The sequence below is a fragment of the Carcharodon carcharias genome, chromosome 5, assembly GCF_017639515.1.
Source record: "Carcharodon carcharias isolate sCarCar2 chromosome 5, sCarCar2.pri, whole genome shotgun sequence".
Taxonomy (NCBI): domain Eukaryota; kingdom Metazoa; phylum Chordata; class Chondrichthyes; order Lamniformes; family Lamnidae; genus Carcharodon; species Carcharodon carcharias.
This window is the reverse complement of record NC_054471.1, coordinates 146,110,374-146,137,101: the sequence shown is the minus strand read 5'-3', so window position 1 is coordinate 146,137,101 and position 26,728 is coordinate 146,110,374. Positions and strand designations below refer to the sequence as shown.

Here is a 26,728-nt window from a genome sequence, read left to right as displayed (position 1 = left end):
ATGTCATGTACCCTTCAATACTAAAGACCCAATCATTGTTGCCCTATAATTGCTATCAGATCATATTTATTTACTTCAATGTGGGCCATCAATTTATTTACTTTGTTATAAATGCTACGTGCATTCAGATAGGGAGCCTTCAGTTTTGTCCTTTTGTTACCTTCGTTACATCTATGTTTCCGGTTTAATGCCTATTTTATCCAAGAGAGATCCCTGGTTCAAGATTCAATATAGTATTAATATGAAGGCAAATCCAAGATTTTGTAACCAAAGATATATAAAATTGTTTTTGATCTTCAGCTAGGGCTGGGACTTCACTTACACTGCACCAGTTCTCCCACCTTCCTCCATCAAGGTGGATGTTCCATGTGTGCCAAAAATGGCTAGGATTCTCAGCCAAAATGTGATTGGGCTAGGGTCAGTGGTGCTTTCATGGAAAGTATTGATCACTTGCCAAAATCCTTCCGGAGAAACTTCTGAGATCAATATTCCTGAGTCTAAATTAGTCAAACCATCTCCAAATGAGATTGTTATGAATAAGCACTCCTCTTCCTCCCTCACATAATACTTGAAAATGAATAATAAAGCAACATGTAAATGAGTATTGACATTGACTTTATAACATTTATATATTATAAAACAGGGGGTGGAAATGTACAGAGTATGAAGTAAATGCTAAACAAATGAAAGGAATGAGAAACTAATTTATGAGGATTGACTTTAGATATTGGGGCAACTTACACTCAAGGAGAAAAGGATGAGAGAAGATTTCATAGGTTTTGTAATTTGGAAGAATTTTGATGTAAATATGGAAAGGCTGTTTTCTCTGTTTGGGGAGTTATTGATGAGGTCCCATTAACTTAAAATTGTCAGTAAGAGAGCAAGAAGGCAGAAACCAATAATTAACGTAAGAAAAAAATAACAGGAGTATAAGGTTGTTCTGAATGGATTAATCTAAGATGATCAAATAGCTTTTCTCACCTGTCAGTGCCTTGTGATTACAAAAAGTCTGTCTATGTGACTGTTCTGTTATCCTTGTAATTTACTTCCCCCTCACTAACTCCTGGGTTGTCCCTTGCTCTACATTGCCAAGGCGTTGCTTAGGATTACTGCCTCTAAGTCAGTTTCACTGGCTGTTAGTCAGTCCTATTTAACTGTTCCATTTCATTCAAATCTTATCATAATTGCATACCCATTCAGCTCCTGTTTAAAAAGATTCATAGCAATAATACCTTCTGTTTGCAATTTATTCCATTTGCCTTAGTGTCAAATTATTTTATTTCCAATTTCTATATTACTGAATATGTGGTAGATCATGTTTTGTTTATTTATTTTATAATTCTGTTACCATTGATTAAAGACCATGGGCAGAATTTTCTGCCTGCCGGGCAGGCAGTGTAGGAGCGGGCATAGGCAGGCATGGACCCGATCGCTGCCCATGATCGGGTTTGCGCCACCATTTTACGTGGGCGAGCCAATTAAAGCCCGCCCAGCGTGAATCGTGGCTCCCGGAGACAGCGGGGGTGGGTGGGCAGCGTCTGGACTACAATGACTGCCAGGTCCAATGGCAACCCAGTGGCCTGTTTGCTGCAGCCTTTCAAAGGTTGTGAATCATGGTCAGTGGAAGGGCTCCTCCGAGCACTGCTGGTGAGCAGGCCAGGCAGGAGGGTAGGGCAAAGGGATACGGGCCCCTCGTTTTTCTGACGATTGCCTTGCTGCCCACCTCGAGGAGGTGGCAGCACGGCGGGAGGTCCTCGTACCCCAGGACAGGAGGAGGAGCCCCCCCCACATGACCAAACGTGCCTGGGGGGAGGTGGGGGAGGTGGTGAGCTCCTGCGATGTGGTGCGACGTACCTGGGTCCAATGTCACAAGCGCTTCAACGACCTATTGCACTCAGCAAGGGTGAGTACTATGTTGGCATTGGTCACTTAACCCAGCAGGTAGGCTTTCCCCCCTGGTGCCAACCCCCCACCACCAAATCTGAGTGTAGTGACTGCATTGAATCATTGATGGCATGTGTCCTTCACTGGGTGGGCCAGCAGATATTGTCCATGCCGAGGTCACCCTGAGAGGGTGGTGAAGAGATGTGTTCTGCACCCGCAGCATGTGGTACACTGGGACCCACATTACTGTTTTGGGGGCAACCTGGAGGAGCTGCGCCTGGGTGCAGAGTTGAAACTTCAGGACATGTCAAAGTCAGCATGATGACATGCTGGGAGGGGATCTACAAGGTGGCGTGGCACCGATTCACCTGCTGTCCTCTGCGCTCCACATGTTTGCACCTCCCTACTGTGGAAGGTTAGACCATGTGGTGCCTAATGTGATGTAGGCAGCATGTGGCCAAGGGGGTAGTGGGGGTGGGGCAGACCCTAGCATCTTTGTGTGAGTGTTCGACATCAGCGGGTGAGAAGGCTCTGGAGCCCTGGTATGTCCCACTCTGGTTGGGGTGGTCAGTCCGCTAAGAGAGTCCAGGTACAAGTGGCACTAATCAATGCTCTTCTCTCCTTTTCAGGAGAAGAATGCATATAATGCCGCCAAGTGGATGAGGACTGGTGGAGGGCCAGCCCAGGTGGCGATTCTCAGGCTCTTCGAGCAGGAAGCTCTAGATATGGGGAGGCACCATGGACCCAGGTACACCAGTGTCGGTGAGTCTGGAGTGCCAAGGGCAGGTATGTTTGCCCAGCAGTGAGGTCACCATTGTTCTCCTAACAGCCATAGCAATGCTGAATGTTCAGTGATTGAAGTTTGCAACATGGCTTGACCATTGCTTATGGAAGGGTGAGCGCATAATGATTCAGGGGGCAGGGATGCACATTCACATTGTCCTCACGTTAACTGATCCAGTGTCTTTGTTCTTCCTTTCAGCAACAGTAGAGCAGGGCCAGGAGGAGGCCCCCTCTCACACCTGAGGGCCCTGTTGTCATGGACTCACCAGTGTCACAGCATCTCTGCCAGGCAGGCACCAGCACAGATACTAGCACCTCAATGAGAATTAGAACATTGGCTAATATCCCGGGACACAGTGGTGAGGGCACTTCACAGTCACTGGAGGAGCTGGCAGAGATGGAGAGTGCCCATGGCGCCAACAGACAGAGGACTGCAGGGGACCAGACATAAGCTCAGTCGGTGGCTGATGATGCACCTCTGGAGTTGTCTGCGATGCAGCAAATGCAGCAAACGTGGCAGGGTGTGCGGGACAATCTGGGTGTGATACATGAGGCTTTGCTTGGCTTGGCCTCCGTGGTGGAGGAATCCATGTGGACATTGCCGATGCAACATGCCTCATGGCCGAGCTCCATGCTTCCTCCATGGAGAGAGTGGTGACTCTCATGGAGAGCCTCCTCCAGGAAACCAATCAGAGCTTCCTGGGGATGCGCTCGGACCAGCAAGCCCTCACATTGGTATTGACCTCAGCTGGTCAATGGCAGTGTGGGAGGTGGTCTGGGCACCAAATTTCCCAGCTCGTGCCCATCCATCCATGGTGAGCAGGGAGGTCCAAAGCTACCTCACGTCGGCGCAGCAGCTGCCTGTCGTCTCTGTGGGCTCCTCTCAGGGCGCTCCGGATGAGAGCAGCAGCTCCTCCACCCCTCTGCCAGTGATCGTTGCATCCGGTGAGGCTGCGATGACTGGGGAGATGCCAGCTGTGGAACTGGCCGCTCCCTCCCAGGCGGGGCCAGCACAGGCTCCACGGGCCAGAGGACGTTCACCAAGGTTATCGAAGCCAACAGACAGCAAAGTCAGCAGGCTGGCTCAGATGCCACTCCCAGCGATGGGGCAGCACCAAGACGTAGCACCTGAAAACGTAAACATAAGGCACCTTAGGCACACCATGGGTTTATTACTGGTGCTTTTGTGTTGGCCAGCAATGAGGTCTTTATGAGTTGGTGTGATGTTTAACACCTTTGTCATTTTGTTTTCTTAAGTTTCTTTGGTTGTAATATTAAATTCAGACATGTCACCATGGCTGAGGGTGCCTTTTTACTTCTGCAGTTGGATGGTTTCCAATAATGTTATGAGTGATTTGTGGGACATTCAATTTTATTAACAAAGCCCTTAGTTAATGTTCCTATCCAGGCAGATTTTGCATTTAGGTACCGAATATGGAGCCTGCAGCCCTGGCTTGTCCTGGATGTCCATATCTGGTGTGCTAGCTGAAGGTTCATTGGATTAAAGCCTCCTGGGTGTCCCTGCCTCCCTGGAGTATGTCCGAGTCAGCGTCTACCCCCTCAGCATTTCCCTGTGCATGGTCCTCCTCGGACTCACTGCTGGACTCATCGTGTGCAGCCGCAGCAACTGCGTCTACATCTTCGTTGTCCACAGTGTTCCCCCCTTTCCAGCGCAAGATTGTGGAGAGTGCAGCATGCAACCACTATTAGCGACACATGACCTGGGAAGTACTGGAGTGTGCTCCCTGAGCGGTCCAGCATCGGAAGCGCACCAGGCATTGGAAGCGCACCTTGAGAAGACTGATGGTTCTCTCCACCACAGCCCTTGTGGAAACATGGCTCCTATTGTACTGCTGCTCAGCTTCTGTTCTTGGATGGCGGAGAGGCATCATGAGCCACCCTCTGAGGGGATAGCCCTTATCACCCAGCAGCCATCCATCAAGCCAGATGGATGAAGAGCCCCAGCACCTGGGAGTGTCTGAGGATGTAGGTGTCATGGGAGCTGCCTGGGTACCTTGCACAGACTTGTAGAATCAGCATCCTGTGATCACACACTATCTACACGTTCATGGAGCCCTTCCTGTTGACAAAGGCACTGGGCTCACCCGCTGGCGCCTCGATGGCCACATGTGTACAGTCTGTCGCACCTGGACACGGGGGAAGCCAGCAATGGCCGCATAGCCTCTGGCTCACTGTGTCTGGTTTGCCTGGTCGCAACGATAGTGGATGAAGCTCAATGCCCATCTGAACAGAGTGTCTGTAACCTGCTTGACACAAGTGTGGACAGCTGATTGGGAGACACCGCAAAGATTACCCACAAAGCCCTGGAAGGAGCCAGAGGCATAGAAGTTGAGGGCAGTTGTGACCTTTAGAGCCGCTGGCATGGGGTGTCCACCCACACAGTTTGTGGAAATCTCAGTCCCAATCATCTGACAGATAGAGTTGACTGTCTCCCTTGAGAGACCGAGCCTCCTTCAGCACTGCTCAGACATATTGAGGTCGCTGCTTCACCATCTGTATACCCTGGCAGCAGGATAGTGGTGTTGTCTGCGGCTCCTTCTGCCTTTGACTACCTCTTGGCTCTGCACCCCTTGTGTCTGTGCCTCTCCTCCCAATGGTGGCTCCCCTGGAGGCTGAATGTGGTCTCCTGGCCTCCTGCCCCTTCTAGCCCTCCCATGCTCCTCAGAGGAGGTGCCTCCAGTGGAGAGTTCAGCTCCCATTCCCAGGCAAAGGGAAGGCTTCCTGAAATCTGCAGGCCCAAAAAAGATTCCTCACTGCAGAGTGCTGACCTGAAGATTGTGAGTCCAGTCCAAGCAGCTGATATGTGTTTTGAAGTATTGCAGATCACACAGGCAAATATCAATAACTTCGAAAAATTAATTTTTGACCGAGCACACTCACAACCCACTGAGCCTTCTTACCCAGCCCATGGATGAGGTTGATACAAATGTGTTCTACCCGCCTGCCTGATGCGCCCGTGTGCCAACCCGAAGATCGCACAAGCGCCAAAAAGTCATCATCGATTGGCGCCTCAAGGGCCTTAAGTGCCCGTTAATTAGCGGCAGGCACACATCGGTTATCATTGCATGCCTGCCCAATGAAATATCGCAATGGGGCGCGGTGACGTCAAGATGCTCGCTCAGTGTCACCACGCATCATTTTATGCATCGGTGTGCAGGTCCTGTCCCCGCACGGCAATGGGAAAATTCTGCCCCATGGGTTAGAAATTTATTTTGGATGACAATCCCAAATGGAAGGTATTGAATTGGCTCCCTGGTTCTATTGCAGTCAACAGGCCTGTTATCAGGCTGACCTTACAATGGGCACCCACTATGAAACTATACATTTTGACTGTCATCTCGTCAAATTTCTACCCCTTTGTATCTCTAATTTCAACACTATCACTACAAAGGTCAAGACCATATCCTCAATTTTCTTTTCTCTAAAGGTAAGCCACATTTTCTCAATTTGACATCATAGTTTAATGCACTCAGTCCATCAATTTTATTTGCTGGTCTTCTCTGTTCTGTTTCTGCCATTTTAAAGGTGTAAGACATCAAAAACTGCAAACAATATTGAGTAAGTGATATTATCCTGATAGCGGTTGATGCAAAGTTTATTCTACAACTCACTAATGCATTATTTTCATGATGTTGAGGTATCTTGTCAACACCTTTGGATAGATCCATGCAGATCATAGGAGCATCTGTTAGCTAATAGTGAAAACACTACCATGTATGTTATGCTAAAGATAAAATGTAATTCTAGTAGGTAGCTGGCTCAGCCATGGAGGATTCTTGATACTGCAATGTTTTCAACAAGCTAGCTGTGATCTTATATACCAAGAGAGTAAATTCCAGAGATTGTATCAAATGTTCAGCACTGCCAATCCGGCTTCTTGCCAGTGCTTCCATCAAACAGAGTTATGTGGATCTATTTTCAGGTGATAGGGTGTTACAGACTTTTTTTGGAAGTGATCAGCTACTACTGAAGACTGTGTGCAATCTTTAAGTCACAAAGCTGCTGGGAATGAACCTACTCACCCAAGAAGTTGCACAAGGAGAACTGATGATCACAGACCATAACCTCTGGTTGACTGCCCCCAATTTATTTTCTGCTGATGAGATTGTCAGTGTTATGAGACAGTTCTCATGTAAGTCAAGGTGAAGCAGCCATCTCACACAAAAGAGTCTGCAAGCATCTTTTAAACAAAAATGTACTGATTGGCTGCTGCCAACTATAAGTTGCCCTGTGTGCCTGTTTAAATTCTTGCTCTTATTTTGCATGCCCCAACTCATGTACCAGAAACACACTCGCTGTTCTGATTTTGCTCTGAAGTACTGTATTTTCTGGAAAAAAGACATCATTTCCATGGTAGGATGGAGAATCATGGGATTTTTTGCAGGATGTAATGACGAAACAAATTATTAGTATCAACTTGGTCACTATAAGTGATTACACGTGGTAGCAATAAACACTTCTGGATTTTACAAATATATACATATTACAACAGACATCAAAAGAGTCTTTTTATGCAAGACGCCCTAATTAAACTTCAAATCCTCTTTGCCCTCTTGAGATATTTTCCCTGATTTTGACACTCCTGCTTTAGTCTAATAAGGACATAAAACTGCAGGGAAAATGAAGGTACTTCATGGGCAGAATTGTCCCAGATTTACACTAGGTGCAGTAGTGGGTGGGAAAAAGAATGCTTTATCCGCTGGCTGCAATGGTCGTTTTTCACGCTGTATCGTCCCAATCCTGCCTCATTAATCATGCATTCTTTGGAAACAGCCATTTTGATGGTGGGCAGGCTCTCAGTTGTCCGCCACATCATCACCTCGCCGCTCCCTCATGACAGGCGTCATATTTAAAGTGCAGCCATATGCACACCTCTCAGTGCTTCCAGCCCAGGACTGCTGCACAGAAGACAAGGCCCCAAAAGGCAAAAGGACTGCAGCCCCCTGATTCAGTGACGCATTCCTGGGATGCCTTCTGGACACCATTGGAGCCTGCCGTGATGTCCTCTACCCTCACTCTGGCCGCAAGAGGCCCGTCAGTGTCACCACTCCGGCTTGGGAGGTGATGGCAATGGTGGTCAGTGCCAACGCTGCACAGAAGAGGTTGACCATCCAATGCAGAAAGAGGATGAATGATCTCATCCATGCCACCAGGATAAGGCAACCATCTAATCACTCTAAGCTCACACACACACTCACAAGCACATTCACTAGCATCTCACTCACTGCCAGCTCATGGAATGTCATCACTCACTCTCTCGCATACACCCATGCATCCCCATTTGCCTCATCTCCTCTGGAGACTGCCTCCTCAGCCCTCACACTCTTGAGGCCACTGGCAAAGATCAACGTGTGTTCCCACGCACACCCTGGGATACCCTCCATCCCCTGTAATGTCCTAGCACTACAGCCTCTTCCCTTGCTGAGGCCACTTCTCCCCCTTCCACAAGAAAGCCATAGCCCTGCAGCCATTGAAAAGCCTCCCTCGCCTTGGTCTGGTAGGTACAGACCTGCCCGTAATCCCCCATAAAAGTGATGTGGTGCTGCCTGCAAAGCCTGGCGCTGATGACTGTGGGTGCTGCCCGAAGCAAGGTAGGCAAACAAACCTCAAAGCCCTGAGTGAATTGCAGGTGCATATCGCTTATGTTCAGTTGTGAAACATGTCAGAATGCAATCACATCAACGTGCACGGACGGCCCAGTGTGATAGGATGATTCCAGCAAGCTGGGCTTGTAATAATATGCAGAAGTATTATAATAAAGTCCCTGACATGCGGCGGTGGGAAACATGGCCTGTCTTTGAGCGGTGGAGTGGACGATTGTAAACTGGTTTCATGATGGCGTGAAACTGATTTTTGGCCTTCCTGCCATATTGTCTGTTCATGCCGCCATGATGCCCGACGGCAGTGGACATGGGAAGTTCCACCCCATGCGTCTTCCCCAAACCCCTACCCTGCCAAAAAAAAAGGATGGAAGTTTCAACTTTGATTGGCGTGTAAAACTGACGGTATAGGAGGGCTGCTCATTAAATACACTTTACTTTCCTTTTGAAGCCAAAAGAAAGGAATAGTAAACAGTGGTGTGAAATAGATCCTGGCATTAAGCAAATCACATGCAGACACATTTTCCAGCAGGTGTCACTCAAAAGCAATCATGATTAAGAAGCTAGGCTGATTTTTTCCCTCTCTATACTCTGGGAACACTGAAATCAACTTTTCTGTGATCAATTAAATCAAATGCAAACTTTCAAACCTTGATGTACTTCAAAGCTCACCATGTAGAACTGTTGCGCTATTTGAAAAGCTGTTATGCACTGTCTAATGCAGTATTGTCATTGATTTAAAAACAATGTGAAATTTGTTCAATGCACTCACCTTGATCAGTAAGCTGACTGTTACTTAGGATACAATGCTTACAGAACAGGTTTTGGAATTCTGATCAAGTTAAACAAGACAGAAAAATGAAAAAAGAAATTCAATAACACGCTTTTGCAGTTAGCTAAACTGTCTCTACAGTAATGATTAAAGTAATTAAAGTAAGACTTAAACCAAAATCTTGTTAATTGTGTAATTATTTTTTAAGTTAAAGATATGTTTTAAAGTCTATTGCTTCAGAGCCTATTCCTCAGGTTGTGCAAGCTTTTCCCAATTAAATTATTGTGCAGTAATAGGTGACTAGCCATAGTCCACAGAGGACCATAGGAATCTCTCACCATTGGAAACAGACAATTGGCTATAGATAGCTTGAGGGATACTGCTCTGCAGGCATGGAGCAAGGTAGGCATCCATCAACTTTCAACACGCAATGCAAGGATTGAACTCACACTCTTAGTGTCATTTTACATCACACTCTAGCCATCTAGCTAACTCAGCCCCAATTTATTGTATTGAATAATTAATATCATTACTTTTCCATATTCACTTAAGTGATATAAAGAAAATGTCATGCAAAAGAGATTACCTGATATGAGTAAAGTTTATGCAGTGTTCGACATGAGATGTTACAATGTGAAAACTGCTGTCTTCATACAAGGACAAGTTGGAAATGTGTCCACTACCTTCAATAGATATCCAAAAGACAGACTATAAATACTATATATACTATTCCCCTGCATCTCAAGGGATAAGAAACATGTCTCCTGCAATGATTCATACCTTTTAAGGTAGCGTTTTCCCTGCATGGTCTGCATTAGCCACAGATGAGCACGTATCTCTCCACATCGACATTCAGTTCAATGGCATACACTGAGTTTAATTAACTGGCAATAATAAGCTCAAAATCATTTTTGAAGTGTTTAAACAGTACAGAAGGGACCATACAAAATTAAGTTTTCTCCTTTCCATCATATGCTACAAGTTTGTGCCTGAGTTGCAAATTAGTTTGTGTTTATTTTTTCATAGTGCTCAGTTTTAACATTGCAGTAGAGTAAAAGATTTAGAAATTAACAGGATCAGTGCAATACTCAGTGGGTGTCTTTGCATCAATTCTGACTCATTTCCACTCCATTTTAATGTGTAGAAGGCAAATGCAATTAAAAACATTTCTTTTCCTTGGTCTTAATTATGTACAGTTAATTTACAAACCTTAGTCACAAAGGGAAGTAACAAATAAACATCAGCATGACTAAAGAATATTTCCTAACTCAGAAGGAGGGGCAGACAGGAGCAAATAATCATTGGACAGCTGGAAATCAATAATATTAACTATATCTAAAGTTAGAACTCTGAGTAAGGCATTCCTTCGCTATTCACAATGGCTCAACCTTTGCTGCAGATGCTTTACTTTTTTTCTCGTTTCTAATCAATTTCATCTGTCAGTTTTCTCCCTTTCCCTCCCCCTGTAAAGCCATTGATTCTTTTATGGAATTTAATTCCCCAAGATCCTCTCACTCTTTTCATACTTCAGCTAAGTATACATAACGCATGTATGATAGTGAATGTTATCAGTTTCAAAAACAGAAAATGCTAGAAAAGTTCAGTCGGTCTGGCAGCATCTGTGGATGGAGAAACAGAGTTAACATTTCAAAATGTTAACTCCTGTTTTTCTCTCTCCACGGATGCTGCCAGGTCTGCTGAGCTTTTCCAGTATTTTCTGTTTTTGTTTCAGATTTCCAGCATCTGCAGTATTTTGTTTTTATTTTAATGTTATCAATTGCAGGAGTCTAAGCTTGTCATTCTCAATGCACACACACTTGTAGCAGATGGACAGTGATCAGGAACAGAAAGCCATGGCTGATTTGATCCTTTCACTAATGCAACAGCATTGACAAGCTATAATGCCAGCAACATTGTCCCAACTAAGGTCAACTAACTGCAAAAACTGGTGATTAAATCTGTGTCTTACTTCTGAGCCCTATCTGGCCTCGACAACCTATCTACTCAGCACGTAAACTTAGAAAACTATCGGAGAAGATGCAAATTCTGTTACATGTTAACAGCCATTATCATTTAGAGAAGGAAATAAAAGGGCTGGTGGGATGGGGGGGAATGGGTATAGAAAGTGGATTTCAACCCTCCAAGATGGGCAGGACAGACTTGTAGTTTAACAGGTAACATGGGGGTCAGGGGAGTAATCCATTTGTTTTGTTCTTTCTTGGGATGTGGGCATGTGGGTAAGGCTAACATCCCTAATTGCACTTGAAATAAATGGGTCATTTCCAAAGGCAGTTAAGAGTCAAATTTAATTTATCTAAATTCCACCACCTGCAATGGTGGGATTTGAACCCACGTCCCTAGACCCTCTGGAGTAGTCCAGTGACATTACCTGTATACCACCATCTCCCATAGAGGCCCTTTGGCAATTATAAAATGTTAATGAGATCCCACTATTAAACTGAGCAGAATCTCTGCCTTTCTCGTAATTCCTGCTTTCTTGGTCACTAATCATCAATCCCACTCCTGCCTCACCACTCAGTAAATATCAGGGCCAGGAATTTTGCCAGAAGCTGAATGGTTATGCTTTAGATTGACAAAAATGGTGAAGGAGCTGTAATAGAAGAAGTGGTTTGAAATAAAAATCCCATATGGAATGTGAAAGGGAGTCAGCTTGTGCAAAGTACAACTTGTACCAAATAGCAACACAGCACTTCAATTTTAAACAACTCACTTAACTCAGGCAGTTGCCTAAGAAAGGTATGGCATGTGAAGGTGTTGAGTTAAGAAAGGTGCAAAGCACTTAACTCCATGTTCATTCTATGTCCCTTCCTGCTACTATTTTAATACTTGGGGTCAGGGAAGCTCAGATGCTTGGCATAAGCAGGCCTCATAAATATGCAACACAAAGGTACATGTCACAGATATGATCTCATGATGTATCTTTTCCTGAAATCTTCGAAAACTGTTTACTTGCATAAACAGTCGCTCTTTACTTCAAAGACACTTTTCTAAAACGTTTCTTTCTGACCTATGTTTTCTGGAATCTTTTGAAGAGTAGACTAATTAATAGCTTTCTTTCTATGCTCTAGTTAATGGATCTATCACCTATGTTTATACTAAACTTAAACCTTAATCATTCATGGGTAGTGCCATTCCTAACGCTTATTTTCTAGCACAAGCACTTCTCATATGTATTACTCAGACATTAAAAGCAGAAGATAAATCATGTTTGCCATTGCACTTCAAAGCCTCCCTGTTTATCTTGCAGAGTCTGTTGCTACAAGACTGCACACATTTTCAGATAATATCGGTTATAGTTGAAAAATCTGATGTAACCTAATTTCCAATAAAGTGTTATGATCCCAGCTGATGTTACTACTGGACAAGCCAAATCCCAGGGTAGAACCTGGCTTGATAGACCCTAACTTTTATTGTTTCTTTAGATATGTGGAGACTGGCTACTGAATAGAGTCACAGGAGTCAGCTGGTGAAATTTTAACAAAAGAATAACACATTTATTAAACAAGAAAAGTTGAACCATATTATATTACTCCTTCACCCACAACTATATCTTTACAGATATATACATATTTGTAAGGATAACACAAGTTACACAAAAGCTATCTTTTTTTCATTCACAGGATGTGGGCTTCGCTGGCTGGGCCAGAATTTAATGCCCATCCCTAGTTGCCCTTGAGAAGGTGGTGGTGAGCTGCCTTCTTGAACCGCTGCAGTCCATGTGGTTTAGGTACACCCACAGTGCTATTAGGAAGGGAGCTCCAGGATTTTGACCCTGTTTATATACTGATTTATACTCTAATGTTCACAGTAAGTATATGTAAGTTCATGTAAACCAATAGGTGATCTGTGGTTAGACACACCACACTTTGAAACCAAGTGACAGATGTCACCCCAAACAGATGCTATGGATCTCTCCTCAAGTCAACTCAACTCTCCCCAGATACTTGTCACACTGTGAGCCAACCAGTCTCACTGAATTCTATCTTTCACACGAGGGTTTCCAATCTCCATTCTCCAAAAACTTGCTTCAGAATCTTCTCTCAGCCGTCTCTCACTCACCTTCCACAAGGCTCTTCCAGGGTTTTGAATGCTTCTTCCGATGTTCCTCTCCCCTGAGTTACCACATGAATTCAAGCTTTCTTCCATGCACTCTCTATCACCAACACAGCTGTGTGAACAGGACACCACTGCTTCACATGCCCATAGTAAAGAGTTAAAGGTCCTCAGCTGTCTCTTTGGATCTTCTGGCTTCTCGCTTTAAATCACTTTCCTGCAGCGTACTTCTCTTTAAACCTGAAGCTTGGAGCCTTCCTCTCTGCTCCTTACATTTACTTCCACAGAACTGGATCTTTTCTGGACTCCCTGTTCTTCCTTTAACTAGACTGTCCTCTTGGAACATTTCCTGTTCCACTCCCCTGAATTTGGGGACTTTCTACTTAAATTTCTGGAACCAGCTTCTGCAGTTTCCTCTCCTGTGTCCACCTTCTCCTTGCAGCTGGCTTCCACTTTAGTCCACTTTAGTTTGGGACTTGCTATTTGTCCCTCTGCTAGTCTGCTTCTGCTGGCAACTGCTTCCAAGTCAAACTGCTCTTCTCTCTCTGTGGGGCCTCCTGTTGCTAGGTGACAGCACTAACCTTGTTTGTTTCCTAAAATACTATCCCTCGCTTGAAAACACAGCTCTCCACTTCAAGGGGCATAAAACTCATTAGATATGCAGGTATACAAACTGAGCTTTAGACCTGCTGTCTCCATTCAAAAATGAAACTAGATCCCAGGTTTCACCTTTTAACCCACAAATAGAAAAAATATATAAATTAACTTAAATTTAAAGGTATATGTTATTCTTAACACACCAAAATGCACATAGAACTTACTTAAACTATGGTCAGGTTTTTCTGTTTGGCGAGCAGGGGCGGGACCCACTCACTGACTCGTAAGATGTTGCGCAGGTATGTCGGGCATGCGTCCCGACGACACATTTAGATTTTCAGTTCGGCGGGCACAAAGCCGATTTGGCTGCAGGCCCGCTGAACTGTCAACAGCCTATTAAGACCATTAAAAAACTAATTAACCTGACTTAATGGACCTGCCCGTCCAACCTTAAGTTTGGCGGGCAGGCCAGGAACCCAGGCGGGCCTCGGAAAACGAATGAAACCACATCCATGGGTGGGATGAGGTTTCATGAGTGTATTTAAATTTTTAAGAAAGGTTTCAATAAAACTTATGAACATGTCCCAACTCATGTGACAGTGTTACATGAGGGGACATAGCAGGGAAAAATTTTAAAGCTGTTTATTTAAATTTGGAGCTGATCTCTCTGTGGCAGCACTTAGCCTCAGGGAGATCTGTGCGCTCTTTTGCGTGCAAGCGTGAAACAGTGCACTCCGCTCCCCCCCATCCCCGCCACCTGCACAGGGAGTGCATAGTACTTCCTGGCGGATGTCACACTGGGTGGGCCTTAATTGGCCCACCCATGTAAAATGGTGGGACCCCCCCCCCCCACCCCCCACCGGTGCCCGCTCCCGCACTTCCTCCCTGACAGGGGTAAGATGTTGCCCTATCTCTATTTCCTAACAAAAAGCAAAATATTATTCAAATTGCATAGAAATCCAGAAAGGATATTTAAGGATGTAAATTTGTTCTTTGCAATTGTTTTTTTTTTTCAGTTTGCTCCAGGGCAAATTATGGCATGCAAATTGTATTTGTCTATTTCCTTTTGTTGCGTTTAACCTTCTGAGCTGCAATGGTATACAGAGCTTAGTAACAAATAGCTTTAGACTAAAAATAAAAGGTCCTCACTACCAATGAAGCAATTTTCCACATTAGCCTATTTATTTTGATGTGCCATTGAGAAGATGGTTATGATTCTTCCAGCTTCATTGCAGTTAAAGCACTAAGATATGATTCCGAATGGTGTGTCACTTCTCACTTCCGTGTTACAAACTTCATGACATTACTTTGTAATATGAGACAGTGGCTGAGATTCAAAAGCATAGATTGAATCTAGGTTGATTATGGAGATGGCTCCAAGCTATTCTTTTTCAGTTCACCACCCCACCCCACCCAACCATCAGCAAAATGTAGTCCAATTTTACTGCACAATTTTACTTTCCAACTAGTGAGAGAAAACTGCAATTTTCCTTAGAAAAGAGAAAAAAGACTTGCATCTATGTAGCATATTTGATGACCACTGGACATCTCAAAGCACTTTACAACCAATGAAGCAGTTTTGAAGTGTAGTCAGTGTTGTAATGAAGAAACGCAGTAGACAATTTGCACACAGCAAGGTCCCACAAAGAGCAATGTCATAATGACCAGATAACCTGTTTTTGTGATGTTGATTGAGGGATAAATATTGGCAGGACACCAGGGGTACCTCCCTCCACTCTTTAATATAGTGCCATGGGATCTTTGCCATACATGTAATTGGCAGGCAGATGGGGACTCAGTTTAACATCTCATCAAAAAGACAGCTCCTCCAACAGTGCAGCACTGAAGCATCAGCCTAGATTTTTGTGTTCAATTCTGGCGCTGGCATTGGGCGTGCTTGGCGGCGTGAGCAGACAATATGGTGAGAAAGCCAAGAATTGGTTTCACAACATCGCGAAACCAGTTTGTGATCATCCACTCCACGTGCCGATTTCAGGCCGCGTTTCCCCCAATCGGATGTTGAGAACCTCATTGCAGCACATCAGCATATCATCACAAGGCCGGCCTGCCAGAATTGTCCACCCCTCCGCTGGATTGTCCGTCACACCGACATGTTCCACAACAGCATTTAAAAGGCGTGCACATGGATGGGCAGCACTTTGAGGGGAACTTGCAGGTGAGCACACAGTAACGTTGTGGAGCATTCACCTGGGTCACTGGTTGGACTTCAAGGTTGAGGCATGTTGGGTAGTGGGGGGTCAAGGGCTGCCCTGCGATTGAGGTGACTTTGGGGAGCGGGGCAAGGGCTTCCCTGCGGTTCAGGTGACTTAGGGGGTGGAGGGGAGGCAAGGGCTGCCCTTTGGCTAAGGCGACTTGGGGGGAGGTGGTGGTAGGGAGAGAGCTGCCCTACGGTTGAAGGTAATGCACAAGCACTTGTTGGGTGGAGAGCGTGTGGGCAAAGAAAGCGCCCATGCATTCGGGATACCTTGAATAAAATAACCATTCCTCTGCAGCTGAGACAGTTCAGGCTCAGCCACATTGATATGATTTGAGTCGGGACTCTAGCTTCTCTGCCCACTCAAGCAATGCAGAGGCATGAAAGAGCAACCAAGTGCTCCAGAGCTTTTCACCCCTTGGGCACAGACTGCAAACTAATGAGAGCTTTAGTGGACTGCAGAATAGTTGGATGACTGGGCACGTTGTACAATCTCCTTGCTAAAGCTGGCCATAGAGCAGTCACTGCTGGAGGTGCTCATAGCCCCTTGCAATGTCAGCAACCTGGTTTGGACCAGTCTCCCCCATGGTTCAAGCTAACAGGGCAGATTTGCAGACTGGGTTAGGAGAATGCCTGCACCTGAGCTGAGAGCACAGCCAATGGGCAAAGCTGCCACCAATCGGTTGGGTGAAATGGGGCAGAGTTGGGGGGTTTCAGGCAGCCATGCAGCTCACTAAACTCTGGTCATCCACGAGGTAGCCAGCACTCACCCGGATGCGTTAAGGGGCCTTCAGGCTTAACCAAGAGTGGTGCTGAGTACACCCATGCTAACCCATGCATCTCCTTCATCCTGCAGAAGGAGTACATCAGTATCATGGAGCCTAGTGAACTAGTCATAGCCTCGTGGCTTGCAGAGAGCGAAGACGACGGAGAAGAGAGTGACTGAGGCACATGGCTGCGCAGAGGGAGGAGCAGCACCGTCTGGAAGAAGGGGCGGCTGGGACTCCTGCAGACACCGTCGAGGAGCCACAGCGAATTGTCACTGGTTAGCGCATAGATAGATCCAGGGTGTATAGACGCCGCCTTTCACTCCTGCAGATGACCGAGAACCAGTGTCACTGAAGACTGCACATGTCTAGGGAACTGGCCAGTCACATTGCCACCTGCTGCAAGATTTGGCGGCACGTGGACATGGAGGTCATCCGCTGCCAGTGGCTGTGAAAGTGACAGTGGCGCTCAATTTCTCTGTGCCAGTGGCTCCGTTCAGGGCTCCACAGGTGACCCCTGTGGGATTTCACAATCCGCCACCCACAAATGCATCCATGATGTCTCGGATGCCATCTGTGCGAGGGCACATAACTTTGTGCATTTCACCCAGGACCAGGAGACCGAGTGGATTTGCCCAGGTCTCGCGTTTCCCACAGGTGCAGGGTGCAACTGACTGCACTCACGTAGCACTCAGATTTCCGTCGCAACACGCGGTCAACTATGTGAACCGCAAGGGATTCCAGTCGCCGAATGTGCAGCTGGTATGCAGCCACCAGAAACGCCTCCTGCAGGTCTGCGCATGGTTTCCAGGGAGTGTGCACAATGCCTACTTTCTCAGACAGTCATAGATCCTTAAAGTCTTCCTGGTTCCACAGAGGCTGCAGGTTTGGCCCCTTGGGGACAAGGGCTACCTGCAGAGGCGGTGGCTGATGACATCTATGTGGCGGCCTCAGACTGCAGCAAAGTGACGCTATAATTAGGCTCATGCTGCAGCTCACAACTTGGTGGAGCAGACCATTGGGATGCTGAAAAAGAGGCTCTGGTGCCTGGACCAGTCTGGTGGAGCCCTACAATACAGTCCACAGAGAATGTCATGCATTGTCATCGCCTGCTGTGCCCTTTACAGCTTGGCACTGCATTGGGCTGAAGAGCTGGCTGAGGAGGAGATGGGGAAGCTGGACATCTCCTCCGATGAGGAGGACGCCAACGGGACTGAGGGTGAGGAAGTCCTCGGAGACGATGATGACAGGGATGAGGCCCTCACACTGGCCAGATGAGGTAAACGCTCTCAGGAGACCCTCATAACTGCTAGATTCATGGAGGATGATGACAACATGCAGCAAGGAGACACCATAGATCCTCACATTGTATCTATGAACATTTGACTCCAGTCTGGCTTATGGCAACTCATGTATCCTCTGTCATAATGCTCCTGTCATGGAGACACAGTGGAGACCCTAATAGTCGCTCAATTGCAAAAGGATGATGATGACATTCAGTGAGGACACTCCACAGATCTTCATATAGCCTCTGAGAATGTCTGACTCCTGTCTGGCCGAGGGCAGCTCGCTTGTGCTCTGTGATCAAGGTCATATCACGGAGATGCCGCCATGAAACTTTAAAATCATCTTATACTCTGTCTGCCTTCAGCACCTGATCCCTTCAGGAGCACAACATCAGTGGTCACAGATGCTGAAGAGATGGGGGCCAGCCCCTCCTTAAGAGCACACAGGGAGAATGACAGAACTCTTTGACACCTGCCCACAACATTCTAGCAGCAAATACAAGCACCATTGAGGTGCAGCATCAGTAATGTGTCCAGGGACTGTGAGGCTGGGGCATCACTTTGGTCTAAAGGCCATGCAAATCACAGGGAAGAGGCCCTGGGCTTAGACACCTGCCTTTATCTTGTGCTTCACACCTGAGTGACAAGAACATTGCTCATCAGAACAAGGAGCCGTAGACAGGGAGACATTCTTGGAAGTTTATTTACAATAATGAACATGATGGACAAGTGATTAACACCCGTGTCCAGGCTGTTCAACTACATCTTCTTATCCTTCCTAATCCTGCCGAAGTGCCTTAGTGTTACCCTGTCATCCACAGCGGAGGTGGAGATAGCCTGCTGACTGCTACATCCTGTATGTGATGACCTTGGTGGGCGTTCTCTGGAGGACCAAGACCTGGAGGGCCCTGGTCTGATTTTGGAGTCCTGCTGTGTGGCAGTGGTTCCCTCCTCAGCCTGAAGAGCTGGAGCTGCTGAGGTCACAGTAAGAGGGGATTCAGATGAGCTGAAGATTCCCGGAGTCACCTGGATGGATGGACCTGGGGCTTATACCTGCTAATCTTCATCCCTATGGGTACTCAAGGGACCCTGGCTGACTCCTTGAGGAGAAGAGGTAGCTGGAATGAGATTGAGTTGCCCTGCACCCCTCTCGCCTACACACTGTTGGAGGCAAACTATCGCATCAGCGATGGAGTTTGGCCCGTTCAGCAGTGCAGGAATGATATCTTGGACCAAGGCCTCCATGGTGGCCGCCATCCTACCAGTGTTGACCTCGGTGCGTTGGCATGCCAGCGCTGTCACCTCAGAGTGAAGGCAGTGGACTCCCCCCATCGTGGCTTTCAATCTGGGAGTTCAGTGGACATCCCTTCCTGATGTTCCCAAGCTTGCCTTTGCAGCTCCAGCAACTGAGACATGGGCAAGTCCAGAGACTCATCATCTGCTTTGGACTCAGCAATGTTCTGGCTTCCAGCATGCCCCTGAGTGCCAGGAACCTGGGAAGTCCCTGCCGCCACCTGTTGTGGATCCAAAAGTGTGATGTGCTCACCAGATTGTGACGCCCAGGCTACTTTAAAGCTAGGTCCCACTGAGGTGTGCGTCTCTGCGCTGGTGGAGGGCGTGGATGATTGTTGTGATGGGACTTCAATAAGGGTGCCTCCAGTTTCCTCTTCAGGGGTTTCTTCAGGGCTTGATTGGAGGCCCTGGATTGTGAACTCCATCGGCTGTTTCCCAGACGTGCTTACAGAAGGCAAGGAGAGATAATTAGTGCATGGCAGTGGCCTGTGAAGGAGGACGTCACTCACAGCATGGTTATCTGATGTTGCACTGCTGGACCCTCACTTGGTAAACCAGAACTGGTTACGGTCATCGCCAGCCAGCTGGATGGCTCTGTTTTCAAAGTCTGTGAGGACCTTGATTTCAGACATTCCTCCACCAGTCTTGTGACCTCTCCTTCTTGTTGTGTGCCAGCTTGCCCTGCATGAGTAGAGATGGAGAGAGTGTAAGCAGGATGCCTGCCAAGCCAAATGATAAGTATGCCTGGCCTGTGTGGCGGGGTGAGTGGTCCCATGGATGGGATGAGGATAATGGAGGTGTGTGTGAGAGAGTGCATGGTGATGGCCCTTGAACTTACAGTGAGTTAGGGCCCTACAGATGTGTGATGTGTTTGTGAGTGTGTGAGCTGAGAGTGATGAGAAGAGTGACTTGCACTGGCAGAATGGAGGAGATCATTCATCCTCTTGCCACACTGGGTGGCTATCCTCTTTTGAAAGGCGTTAGCAGTGACCACCGCTACCACCACTTCCCAAGCCTAGTTGGTCACGCCGCTGCCCATCCTGCATCCAAAGTGGGGGCAGAGGACATTGCAGCGGGGCTCCACAACATCCAAAAGGCGTTCCAGTGATGTGTTACTAAACCTGGGGGCTGCAGTCTTAGTGGCTTTTGTGGCCTTCCCTGCAGTAGTCCTGGGCTGGATGTGCTGAGATGTGTGCGTGGGCTGGACTTTAAGTATGGTGCCCAGCGTGATCAAGCGGTGAGGTGATAGCGTGGGGTGTGAATGAGAGCCCACCCGCCATGGAAACAGTGTGTCCCAGACATGTATAATGAATGTGGCAGGTTTAGGATGATATGGTATGAAAAGCTGCCATTGTGGCCAGCAGGTAGAACGTTTTACCCACCTGCTACCGCACTTAGTGAAAATCTGGGACAATTCTTGGGGCAGCATGAGGGGACATGTCAGGAAATTTTTTTTTACCTTTAATAAATCTTTAAAACTTCAGCACTTTGCCTCAGGGAGATCTGTGCGCACTTCTGCACCCATGCATGAAAGAGGCAACAGACCTGCTCAGGGAATCCCTGCCCCGTCTGCACAGGGCAGACGTCACATTGGGCAGGCCTTAATTGGCCCACCCATGTAAAATGGTGGGGGGCCCGCCCGCTCCCGCACAACCCCCCTGATGGGGGTGGGGGAAACTGCTGCCCCTGGAATGAGACTTGAACACAGAAACTTGTGATTTAGAGGGAAGATTGCTCTCAACTGAGCCACGGCTGACACTAAATACAGAAAAGACACTAAGGCACAGTTAACACTAAAAAGTAATTGTGATATTTCAGCTACTTAACTGATTTGAGATTTTGTTATTAAGTTTAAATAGGTCAGAACAGTAAGAATAATAGCAGTGATTCCTCATCTGGTACTTTATATGCCATATGATAAATGGATATTGGTGCATTAAAGTTGCCGCATGCAGTATTTTTACTGCTGCACAAATTTTCCCAATAGTTCAGGTTGGTAATTCTTTCACTAATGAACTAGTTTTACTTAAGCTTTCCTAAAGTTATAAATCATTTTCAGAGCAGGCCCACTCCTGCATTTTGCAATGAAGAAGGAAATGGTTTTCTTTTAATCCCAGAAGCAGAACTTTTAAGCTCAGCGTGCGGGTGCGCGCCCGACCGGCTCAAGTGTAAAATAGTGCATGATGAAGTTGGGCAAGCGCCCTGATGTCATACCGCGCTCACGCAATATTTCGGTCGGCAGACACGTGCAAAAGCCAGAAGCGCGCCTGCTGACAATTAAGAGGCCGATTAAGCCCTTTAATGTTCCAATTGTCCCAGACAGTCCAAGGGTGGGATGAGGTTTCCTTAATTAAATTTTTAAAAATTAAAATGTATGGACAGAATTGTCATCACCTGTTTGTTCAGGTGATTGATTATGATGTGTGGAAACTTTTTTCTGGATTTTAAAGTCTTTATTTATTGCTTTTAAGTTCTTCAGCTCCCTGAGGCATCTCCCTGCCTTCAGGGAGCTTTCATTGCGCGTTCTCCCACGCCTGGGCTTACATCAGCGCCTGCTCTCCTCTTGCTCCCACCCCGGCACCGCTGAGCTTTCCAGTGCACATTTCACACTGGCTGGCCATTAATTGGCCAGCCAGCGTGAAGTCGTAGTCGAGGTCTAATCGCAGGCAGCGGTCCGTTCCCCGGCTGCTCCCGGGCCCACCGATGGCACCCGCACGCCGACCTACATATCCTGCCCCAGGGCAAAATCATAGGAAAAATAAAGTGTGATGTGAATAAGAAAAGGCCTATGTATAGGACTTCCACAGTTGACTTTAGTTTTTGTTAACAGAGTCAAACACCTTTGCCTCGTAACAACCAGAATTTAATTCCATTCGGAAGTTACCTGTATAAAGGGAAAACTATTGAGTGAAACATTGAATTGTCCACCTAGATTTTCCCCTCGATGACCCTGGCACAATTTTTTCTGACACCAATGTTGGTAAGTACATTGTTTACAACAAGGCTTCTTCCTTTGCTTTAAATATTTAATGCTGATACTTCATGACAGAAAAGCAACTAATGAGATGACTCATTAGTATGTAGGGATCATTCCTCAAGTATTTCTGTGTCTCATTTACCATACTCAGTTTTTACTGTAACAGTATTTTTTATTGATAATGTTCTAAAGGATCAAAGTAAGTATTTTTCAGCTCATTTAGTTTACAAAGTTCAGCTTCATGTGTCTAAATCAAGATCTAGATCTAGGCAATTCCCTACTCAGGTACTAGCCAAAGGAGAACAGTTGGTAAACATTTTGCTTTATAAGTTTCATGTTTCCAGAAATATTTTTTCTCCTTGTCATTGCAGAATCAACGTCTTCACAGCCTCAGTGCATAAGAATAAGCAATATAGTAAGGATATCTCTTTATGTTAAATAAACAAAAAAAAATAACAAATAGGATAATAATTTTCAACTTTACGGCCATCTGCAGTGTACTTACCACCTCAGTTGATGGATGGTTTCAGGGTATGCATCTATAACCTTGCAATCCTAGTTATTGGACTCAGAGGACTGTGCCTTAGATGGAGCACTTTCAGTTATTTTCCTGCAGCCACCTCATCTGGGAGCATGAATATAAGCTTGATGCTTGTAGCCAAGCAATATATGATCACTGCTGACGTACAGGGAACAATTGTGTTTTTAACATTGTATAACCGAAAGATATAAAGATATAAATATCAAAGCAAAGTTAACCTGGTTAGGAAACTGCAGCCACAGAAAATTCCATGGAAAGGGAGTATAATTGAACCATGGTATACATCAGCTAACTATAGTTGTTTATGTCTTCTTTTACTATAAATAGTCTTAATTATGCGATAACTTGTTAGTTAAACCATGCGCTTGCAGTTTTAGCCATTTATTTAATTAGCTTTTAATGGATTACTAAAATGAAATGTTCCAGAAGCAATTCTTTTATCTTGTGAAAAACATATTTATTGGTGAAATTGTTGTGAATTTTAACATTTAAACATTTAAATGGGCCTACATAACTCATTGAATGAAATTATGAAGTATTCAAACAAAGGCATGCACCCATATTATGATGATTGCTGAATAGGTTCTGGAGCATCCTTAAAGCTTGAATGGGCAAATCCTAAGCCAAAGCCTAAGGGGAAAAAAGATGCTCACATATTGACAGAACCACCCTAGATCATCACTAATTATATATTGACCATGGATGTCAGTCAGCCTTTTTTTAAAGAGAGCTGAAGTTTGGATCAGTTTGCTAAACTTTGCTGATGTATGAATTCACATTTGGAATAGAATGAATGTAGAGGAATATTAAGATCCAGTTATGATTTGCATAAAGCATAAATAGCATGAGATTGATGGTGAACACCCTTGTAAGGATCCTTCACCACATCATCCCTCCCTCAACGCAACTGTGAGTGCTCTATTCTTCTGCTTTTGACTCTGCTGCCATGCACTAATCATCTCTACTTTGGTTCACGGGGAGCTCTCCCAAGTGACTGATACCCTCGGCAAGCCAGTCCCTCAGCTCCATCGAGGTCCTCACCTCCACCCAAGAGGAAACCTCCTCAATTGAAGAGCTGGAAATAAGCAGCCTGAAAGACCCATCACACCACTTACCCACACCATCCACCAGTGCAGACATACACATTGGTAGGACCTAGATCCAGAGCTGGCTCGGGTTCACAATCTGATGGTCACGGCACGGACACGTGTCCACAGCTGGAGGTGGCAGGTTCAGCTGAGCTCCCTGGCACTTGGAAGACTGCTGGGGAACAGGCATCTGTGAGGTCTGAATCAGATGATGAGCCTCTGGATTCAGCAGAGTCGGCATGGAGAGTCAGCAGAAGGCAGGGAACATCGTGCAGAGCTGTTGGAAGCCCTCACATGGTGTACAAAGAAGTTAAACAATATAGAATATTGACCTTTACACAGCAAATATTCAGATTCATTTTTCTGATCCTCAAAGTTGCAGCAGAAAGTTGAACAATTTGAAAAGAGCAAATGCACCTTCCAACTTATCCCCTTAGCTGCACTTTTCCCTGCCCCTTAATATTCTGTTTTCAGGTGATTATCAAGTAACCACTCCACAGTATGCAGCTAAACACAGACTTCTGGGTTTCCTGTCTGAAAATCTACACAATACCCTGTAGGAACTCAGCAAGGCTCCTTAGAAAGCACCTTCCAAACCTATGACCTCTGCCTTCTAGAAGGACAAGAGCAGCAGATAGACAGGAACACCACCACCTGGAATTTCCCCTCCGAGTCACTCATTACCCTGACTTGAAAGTATATCACAGTTCCTTTGCTGTTGCTGGGTCAAAATCCTGGAACTCCCTCCCTAACAGCACTGTGGGTGTACCTACACCACATGGACTGCAGTGGTTCAAGAAGGCAGCTCATTGCCACCTTCTCAAGAACAATTAGAGAAGGGCAATAAATGCTGGCCTAGCCTGTGACTGAAATAAAAAAAAAACTTAATCTCTTCTTTTTACTTTCCCCTCCACTCCCCTAGCTTCTGTATTTGCTTAAAACCTGTTAAATTCAATTCTGATGCGAGGCCATAGACCTGAAATGTTAACGTCTCTTTTGCCACTGATGCTGCCTGACCTGTTGGGTATTTCCGGCATTCTCTGGTTTTATATCAGTATCCAAAGTAAAGTACCGCAACAGCTGCATGTAAGTATACTGAATATATTATCAGGATTGGAATTTTGAAAGCGTGACTTGGCAGACTACAGAACAGACTAATAGCAGCAGAATTCAGGAGGACATAGATCAGTGAAATGGGCAGATGCGTGTGATGAAATTTAATTCAGTTAGGTGTGAATGAGGAAAGGCAATATAAACCAGATGGTATAATTTTAAAGCGGGGGTGCTGGTGGGTGCTTTGCAGGGTCAGACAGACCTAGGGGATTACGTGCAGAAGGTGGCAGAATAATTAGACAAAACTATTTTAAAAAATAACACATGGGATCTTTGTCTTTATAAATAGAGACATAGAGGACAAAAGCAAGGAAGTACTATTAAACCTTTGTACTTTAAATCACTGCTTAGGCCTCAGCTGTTCAATTCTGGACACCACATTTTAGGAACGTTATCAAGTCTAGAAAAGAATGCACAGTAGACTTACCAGGACATTACCAGTGATCATCGAATCATAGAATAACTCACAACAGAAGGAGTTAATTCAGCCCATGAGGGACTTCAATTATGTGAAGAGACTGGAGAAGCTGGGATTGTTTCCATTAGAGCAGATTTAAGGGGTGATTTAATACAGTGATTCAAAATTATGAAAGGTCTTCAAAGGGCAAATAAAGAGAAACTGATTCCATGGCAGAAGCAATGGCAACTAGAGGACACAGAATAAAGGTAAAAGAGCCAGAAGTAAAGATGAAGAGAATGATTTTATTGCAACAAGTTATTATGACCTGCCAAAGCACCAAAAATAAGATAAAAGCAAAATACAGTGGATGATTAGGGGGTGTGCAAGGAGACAGGCGACTACACCAGAGTGAGATAGAGGCTGAGCGATTAGTGAATTAGGTTCACGCGGTAAGTTCAAGTGGTGTTAATACTGTAGCAGGAAGCTAAACTAGTTAATGGCTCATCAGAGGGTCTATAAAAGAGACAGGCTTTTCAATCCTCACAATCAGCTTGGGGCACGTGAGGAGAAAGGCGACTAATCTGGAGTGAGATGGAGATTGAGTGAGAAGCAAATTAGGTTCATGTGGGAATTTGATACATGGGGAAACAGGTGTGGTATGCATAGTAATCGTTCTAAGTTAATTAAGTGAGTAAGTAAATTAAGTTAACTAAATAAGATAAGTAACAATGGCAGGACAAGTGTTATGTTGCAGCTGTGGCATGTGGGGACTTTTGGGCACCAAGGCAATCCATGACAAACACGTCTGCAGAAAGTGTAAGTAGCTAGAGGAATTCTAGATCAGAATTATTGATTTGGAAGCTGAACTGCAGACGCTGCGCAACATAAGAGAGGGGAGAAATACTTGGGCACTTTGCTCCAGAAGACAGTCAACGCCTCTTAGAATAAGGTTTTGGTCAGCAGTGAGGGACAGAGGATATGACCATGAGTGAGGCAGGCAATAGGACCGAGCAGACAGTAGTGGAGGACCCTCAGACTTTGCAATTGTCAAACAGGTTTGATGTGCTCACAACCTGTGTGGACGAAAGCATGGTCTTCAAAGTGGATGAGCAAGCTGACCATGGCACCATGCTACAGGAAGCTGTTCAAATGGGGGGAGTAAACAGGAATAGAGTGTAGGGGACAGTACAGTGAGAGGGATTGACACTTCTCTGCAGCAAACATCGAGAGTCCTGAAGGCCGTGTTGCCTGTCCAGTGCCAGGGTTTAGGACATCTGCTCAGGGCTGGAGAGGAAATTGCAGTGGGAGTTATCGTTA

The 26,728-nt window shown here is 45.8% G+C and overlaps 1 protein-coding gene across 3 annotated transcripts in view; it reads right to left on the bottom strand.

The window, feature by feature from the left end:
* The window catches only part of LOC121277604 (four and a half LIM domains protein 2-like), a 108,383-nt gene that overhangs the window by 17,634 nt on the left and 64,021 nt on the right, over positions 1-26,728 (bottom strand). Inside the window, exon 1 of one of the 3 annotated variants that reach the window (XM_041187145.1) lies at positions 22,775-22,900. The exons of the other annotated variants lie outside the window; for them this stretch is intronic. The gene's annotated coding sequence lies outside the window, so the exon portion shown is untranslated. Of the gene's footprint in view, positions 1-22,774; positions 22,901-26,728 lie in introns of those variants that run through there. 3 annotated transcript variants of the gene reach the window in all.